The sequence below is a fragment of the Balaenoptera acutorostrata genome, chromosome 1, assembly GCF_949987535.1.
Source record: "Balaenoptera acutorostrata chromosome 1, mBalAcu1.1, whole genome shotgun sequence".
Classification (NCBI taxonomy): Eukaryota; Metazoa; Chordata; class Mammalia; order Artiodactyla; family Balaenopteridae; genus Balaenoptera; species Balaenoptera acutorostrata.
In genome coordinates this window covers 188,954,446-188,962,344 of record NC_080064.1, presented here as the reverse complement: position 1 = coordinate 188,962,344, position 7,899 = coordinate 188,954,446, and positions in this window count along the sequence as shown.

Sequence of the window (7,899 nt, the reverse complement as noted above, 5' to 3'; positions counted from 1 at the left end):
ACCCCATGCCAAACAACTAGCAAGACAGGAACACAACACCACCCATTAGCATACAGGCTGCCTAAAATCATAATAAGTGCACAGACACCCCAAAATACACCACCAGACACGGTCCTGCCCACCAGAAAGACAAGATACACCCTCATACACGAGAAGATAGGCACCAGTTCCCTCTACCAGGAAAACTACACCAGCCACTGAACCAACTGGGGGCAGACAACAAAAACAATGGGAACTACGAATCTGCAGCCTGTGAAAAGGAGACTCCAAACACAGTAAGTTAAGCAAAATGAGAAGGAAGAGAAACACACAGCAGATGAAGGAGCAACATAAAAACCCACCAGAGCAAATAAATGAAGAGGAAATAGGCAGTCTACCAGAAAAAGAATTCAGAGTAAGGATAGTAAAGATGATCCAAAATCTTGTAAATAGAAGGGAGAAAATACAAGAAACGTTTAACAAGGACCTAGAAGAACTAAAGAACAAACAATGATGAACAACACAATAAATGAAATTAAAAATTCTCTAGAAGGACTCAATAGCAAAATAACTGAGGCAGAAGAATGGATAAGTGACCTGGAAGACAAAATAGTGGAAATAACTACCACAGAGCAGAATAAAGAAAAAAGAATGAAAAGAATTGAGGACAGTCTAAGAGACCTCTAGGAAAAAATGAAATGCACCAACATTCGAATTATAGGGGTCCAAGAAGAAGAAGAGAAAAAGAAAGGGACTGAGAAAATATTTGAAGAGATTATACTTGAAAACTTCCCTAATATGGGAAAGGAAAGAATCAATCAAGTCCAGGAAGCACAGAGAGTCCCATAAAGGATAAATCCAAAGAGAAACATGCCAAGACACATATTAATCAAACTATCAAAAATTAAATACAAAGAAAAAATATTAAAAGCAGCAAGGGAAAAGCAACAAATAACATACAAGGGAATCCCCATAAGGTTAACCACTGATCTTTCAGAAGAAACTGCAAGCTAGAAAGGTGTGGCAGGACATATTTAAAGTGATGAAGGGGAAAAACCTACAACCAAGATTACTCTCCCCACCAAGGATCTCATTCAGATTTGGCAGAGAAATTAAAACCTTTACAGACAAGCAAAAGTTAAAAGAATTCAGAACCACCAAACCAGCTTTACAACAAATGCTAAAGGAACTTCTCTAGGCAGGAAACACAAATGAAGGAAAAGACCTACAATAACAAACCCACCAAAATTAAGAAAATGGTAATACGAACATACATATCGATAATTACCTTAAATGTAAGTGGATTAAATGCTCCAACCAAAAGACATAGACTGGCTGAATGGATACTAAAACAAGACCCGTATATATGCTGTCTACAAAGGACCCGCTTCAGACCTAGGGACACACATAGACTGAAAGTGAGGGGATGGAAAAAGATGTTCCATGCAAATGGAAATCAAAAGAAAGCTGGAGTAGCAATTCTCATATCAGACAAAATAGGCTTTAAAAGAAAGACTATTACAAGAGACAAAGAAGGACACTACATAATGATCAAGGGATCAATCCAAGAAGAAGATATAACAATTGTAGATATTTATGCACCCAACATAGGAGCACCCCAATACATAAGGCAAATGCTAACAGCCATAAAAGGGGAAATCGACAGTAGCACAATCATAGTAGGGGACTTAAACACCTCACTTTCACCAATGGACAGATCATCCAAAACGAAAAGAAATAAAGAAACACAAGCTTTAAATGACACATTGAACAAGATGGACTTAATTGATATTTATAGGACATTCCATCCAAAAACAACAGAATACACTTTCCTCTTAAGTGCTCATGGAACATTCTCCAGGAAAGATCATATTTGGGTCACAAATCAAGCCTTGGTAAATATAAGAAAATTGAAATCATATTGAATATCTATTCTGACCACAGTACTATGAGACTAGATATCAATTACAGGAAAAAATTTGTAAAAAATGCAAACAAATTGGAGGTTAAACAATACACTACTAAATAACCAAGCGATCACTGAAGAAATCAAAGAGGTAATCAAAAAATACCTAGAAACAAATGGCAATGAAAACACCACAACCCAAAGCCTATGGGATGTAGCAAAAGCATTTCTAAGAGGGAAGTTTATAGCAATACAATCCTACCTAAAGAAACAAGAAACATCTCAAATAAACAAACTAACCTTACACTGAAAGCAACTAGAGAAGAAGAACAAAAAAAACCCAAAGGTAGCAGAAGGAAAGAAAGCATAAAGATCAGACCACAAATAAATGAAAAAGAAATGAAGGAAACAGTAGCAGAGACCAATAAAACTAAAAGCTCGTTCTTTCAGAAGATAAACAAAATAGATAAACCATTAGTCAGACTCATCAAGAAAAAAAGGGAGAAAACTCAAATCAATAGAATTAGAAATGAAACAGAAGAAGTGACAACTGACACTACAGAAATACAAAGGATCATGAGAGATTATCACAAGCAACTATATGCCAATAGAATGGACAACCTGGAAGAAATGGGTAAATTCTTAGAAAAGCACAACCTTCTGAAGAAATAGAAATAGAAAATAGAAACAGACCAATCACAAGCACTGAAATTGAAGCTGTGATTAAAAATCTTCTGACAAACAAAAGCCCAGGACCAGATGGCTTCTCAGGCGAATTCTATCAAACATTTAGAAGAGAGCTAACACCTATCCTTCTCAAACTCTTCGAAAATATAGCAGAGGGAGGAACACTCCCCAACTCATTCTACGAGGCCACCATCACACTGATACCAAAACCAGACAAGGATGTCACAAAGAAAGAAAACTACAGGCCAATATCACTGATGAACATAGATGCAAAAATTCTCAACAAAATACTAGCAAACAGAATCCAACAGCACATTAAAAGGATCATACACCATGATCAAGTGGGGTTTATCCCAGGAATGCAAGGATTCTTCAATATACGCAAATCAATCAATGTGATACACCATATTAACAAATTGAAGGAGAAAAACCATATGATCATCTCAATAGATGCAGAGAAAGCTTTCGACAAAATTCAACACCAATTTATGATAAAAACTCTCCAGAAAGTAGGCATAGAGGGAACCTACCTCAACATAATAAGGCCATATATGACAAATCCACAGCCAACATTGTTCTCAATGGTGAAAAACGGAAACCATTTCCTCTAAGATCAGGAACAAGACAAGGTTGTCCACTCTTACCACTATTATTCAACATGGTTTTGGAAGTTTTAGCCACAGCAATCAGAGAAGAAAAAGAAATAAAAGGAATGCAAATCAGAAAAGAAGAAGTAAAACTCTCACTGTTTACAGATGACATGATACTATACATAGAGAATCCTAAAGATGTTACCAGAAAACTACTAGAGCTAATCAATGAATTTGGTAAAGTATCAGGATACAAAATTAATGCACAGAAAGCTCTTGCATTTCTATACAATAATGATGAAAAATCTGAAAGTGAAATTAAGAAAACACTCCCGTTTACCATTGCAACAAAAAGAATAAAATACCTAGGAATAAACCTACCTGAAGAGACAAAAGACCTGTATGCAGAAAAGTATAAGACACTGATGAAAGAAATTAAAGATGATATAAACATATGGAGAGATATACCATGTTCTTGGATTGGAAGAACCAACATTGTGAAAATGACAATACTCCCCAAAGCAGTCTACAGATTCAATGCAATCCCTATCAAACTACCAATGACATTTTTCACAGAACTAGAACAAAAAATTGCTCAATGTGTATGGAAACACAGAAGACCCCAAATAGCCAGAGCAATCTTGAGAAAGAAAAATGGAGCTGGAGGAATCAGGCTCCCTGACTTCAGACTATACTATAAAGCTACAGTAATCAAGGCAGTATGGTATTGGCACAAAAGCAGAAATACAGATCAATGGAACAGGATAGAAAGCCCAGAGATAAACCCACACACATATGGTCACCTTATTTTTGATAAAGGAGGAAAGAATATACAGTGGAGAAAAGACAGGCTCTTCAATAAGTAGTGCTGGGCAAACTGGACAGCTACATGTAAAAGAATGAAATTAGAACACTCCCTAACACCATACACAAAAATAAACTCAAAGTGGATTAAAGACCTAAATGTAAGGCCAGACACTATAAACTCTTAGAGGAAAACATAGGCAGAACACTCTATGACATAAATCACAGCAAGTTCCTTTTTGATCCACCTCCTAGAGAAATGGAAGTAAAAACAAAAATAAACAAATGGGACCAAATGAAACTTAAAAACTTTTGCACAGCAAAGGAAACCATAAACAAAACGAAAAGACAACCCTCAGAATGGGAGAAGATATTTGCAAACGAAGCAACTGACAAAGGATTAATCTCCAAAATATACATGCAGCTCAATATCAAAAAAACAAACAACCCAATCCAAAAATGGCCCAAAGACCTAAATAGACATTTCTCCAAAGAAGATATACAGATTGCCAAGAAACATGTGAAAGGATGCTCAACATCACTAATCATTAGGGAAATGCAAATCAAAACTACAGTGAGGTATCACCTCACACCAGTCAGAATGGCCATAACATCAAAAAATCTGCCAGCAATAAATGCTGGAGAGGGTGTGGAGAAAAGGGAACCCTCTTGCACTGTTGGTGGGAATGTAAATTGATACAGCCACTATGGAGAACAGTATGGAGGTTCCTCAAAAAACTAAAAATAGAACTACCATACAACCCAGCAATCCCACTACTGGGCATATACCCTTAGAAAACCATAATTCAAAATGATTCCTTTACCACAATGTTCATTGCAGCACTATTTACAATAGGCAGGACATGGAAGCAACCTAAGTGTCCATCGACAGATGAATGGATAAAGAAGATGTGGCACGTATATATAATGGAATATTACTCAGCCCTAAAAAGAAACGAAATTGAGTTATTTGTAGTGAGGTGGATGGACCTAGAGTCTGTCATACAGAGTGAAGTAAGTCAGAAAGAGAAAAACAAATACCATATGCTAACACATATATATGGAATCTAAAAAAAAAAAAAAAACGGTTCTGAAGAGCCTAGGCACAGGACAGGAATAAAGATGCAGATGTAGTGAATGGACTTGAGGACACGGGGAGGAGGAAGGGTAAGCTGGGATGAAGTGAGAGAGTGGCGCTGACATATATACGCTACCAAATGTAAAATAGATAGCTAGTGGGAAGCAGCCGCATGACACAAGGAGATCAGCTCGGTGCTTTGTGACCACCTAAAGGGGTGGGATAGGGAGGGTGGGAGGGAGATGCTAGAGGGAGGGGATATGGGGATATATGTATACATATAGCTGATTCACTTTGTTATACAGCAGAAACTAACACACCATTGTAAAGCAATTATACTCCAATAAAGATTTTAAAAATACATAAATAAATAAATATCAGCTGTTGTAGTGATGTCACTGTTGCATCGAGTTTAATGCTCATCCTATTCAAGGATTTAAAGGCACTAAAGAGTAATTTATAGAATATGGTTTACCTTGTGTGCTGTAACACTGACAGTATATAAAAAGCTAAATAGATTAGTTTGTCACATTTTTACTCTTGATCATTTGGAGGTTTAGCTCAAATAATTATCTCTTCCTTCCTTCTCTCACATACCCTCAAATTAAGTAATGATATTTAAGTATTACATTGCATGGGGGTATATATTTATATTCCTTTATTTAGTAATTCGCTTGGCATTTTACTTTGTTACATATACCTTATGAGTGTAGTATTTGAAATGTGATACATCTATAAAGGAAAATATTTAGCACAATCATTAGCTTTACTCAAACAATCCTTAAAATTAGATTATTTTTGCTTTTGCCTCAGTGTCTGAACATTTAACATGGTTCTTTGCCCCTTGAGGGCTACATAAAGTAATGAAGAGAAATGAGCTTTATGAGAGGAAACCAGTTCACATAGAAATGCTGATTAAGTCCTCAGAATTCAGAAGTCAAAGGGAAAAGTCAATGCCATGTAATGAAGTAGGCCATCTGTAACAGGATAGCTTCCACTGATATAAGTAGGCCATTTCAGTAATAAAACAAAGCAAAACAAGGGACTGGACAGCTCAGGACATAAACATATTCCTACTTTTATATTGTCTATAGAATATCTCTTTCCTCTTAAGTTCTCGCTAATGGTTTTATTTTATTTAAAAATATATACTGAAGGTAGTTAGTTATTTTAAGTATGATTATAGATGATGACTTATTTTAAGTCTGAGAAAACTGTTACATTTGAGTACTGGTAATCTTGTCTAAGTAAATGGTCGGATTTCAGGTTGATTTTCTGAACCAGTTCGAGCCCAGAACTGAGCAGTGAAAGACAGTGTTTTGCTGTCTAATTGATGAATTCTGAGGAAAAGTCACATTGCTTTTAAAGTTCAATCTAAGATAATTGTGAAGAGATCATGTAGAGGGACAAATAGGGATATATTTTGGCTACTTCAATCCATGTTTAGCTACTTTCTATGTTCATCCTTGGGCATGTTGTTTAAACTTTGAAAACCTTAGTTTTTCTATCTCTAATGTACAGAAAATAGGATTGAGCTGTTTTGCCTATAGTAAGGATTAAATGAGGCAACTGACCTGAGCATTTATGAAAGTGACTAATTCATGGTAAATATTAACAAATGCTATTAGTTACTACAGAGGGGTCAGCATTTCAAAACACACATTTGGTATGTACATACAAATCAAATGAAATTTAGAATATGATTTTTAATCATGAGCAGAAAAAATAAATTTAAAAGGGATACAATTATAATTGAGAGCAAAGATAAGTAACATGGTTGAGAAAGAAGCAAGTACAACATGTTATCAAGTCAAATTATTTCACTCTCATGAGGGAGAAGTTTCAGAGAGAAGTAGCTAGACTTTAGAAATCTAAGGCCGACCAGGTAGATTGTGGTAAAGTTTTGAAATAAAGATGGTGAATCCTGAGAACAAGGATAGAAAGAAAAGTGATTTGAGTGATAGAATTATGCTTATTTTCTACAGATGCAGGATTCTGAAAATGTGATTTACAGAGTTTATAGGAAAGGCAGTCAAGGAAGGAAGAACTAAAGATATGGATTGAGGTTTCAACCGAGGCATAGTTTAGACAGGGCTATGGGTATTGTGAGAGAAATTTTAAGGATGAATGTGGTAATATATATGAAACACTCTCTGTTCCCTGGAAGAAAGGTGCTATAAAAACATAACATATTGCTGATTCTTAGAATGAATGGTGAAGTTTGAAAGATTTTCAGACACGGGGAAAGGGCACATTCACAATCCAGTGTGAAGCAAAGGATATTGAAAATGGAAGGTCAGATTCAAGAAAAGAAGACCATTTTAAAGCTCCCTATAAGAACACACACACACACACACACACACACACACACACACACACATGCACACACAAAGCACAGTTTTAAACAAAACTATCTTCATTTTGAGTTACACTATACAATAATAGATTGTATTTTTAAAGGATTTTTGTCTCCATGATAACTGCACTTAGAATTGAATAATTTAAGTGCGTGAAGTTAAAATGAATACAGTGATCAAAAAGAGCAGCGTGAACTTGGAATAAATGTCAAAAGAAGCAATGCTGTAAAAGAAAAACTACAATAGGAACAGTAAAGAAGTAGGTATTTCAATAAATATTATTTTGCCAAAAACTTCAGGGAAATGGTTTGAAGAACAAAATTCTTTTTAGAACTTCCCTAAAAAGGTCTGCATGTAGTGGGTAGAGAGAGTAAAAGCTTGCAAGAGGATTTATGGCCACTTTTAGATATACAAAATGAGTTGGAGGAAATACAAGGAAATTCGAGTTGTACTACCCAGAGGGTCTCATGTGGAGCTGCTGATTGCATGTCCGGATAT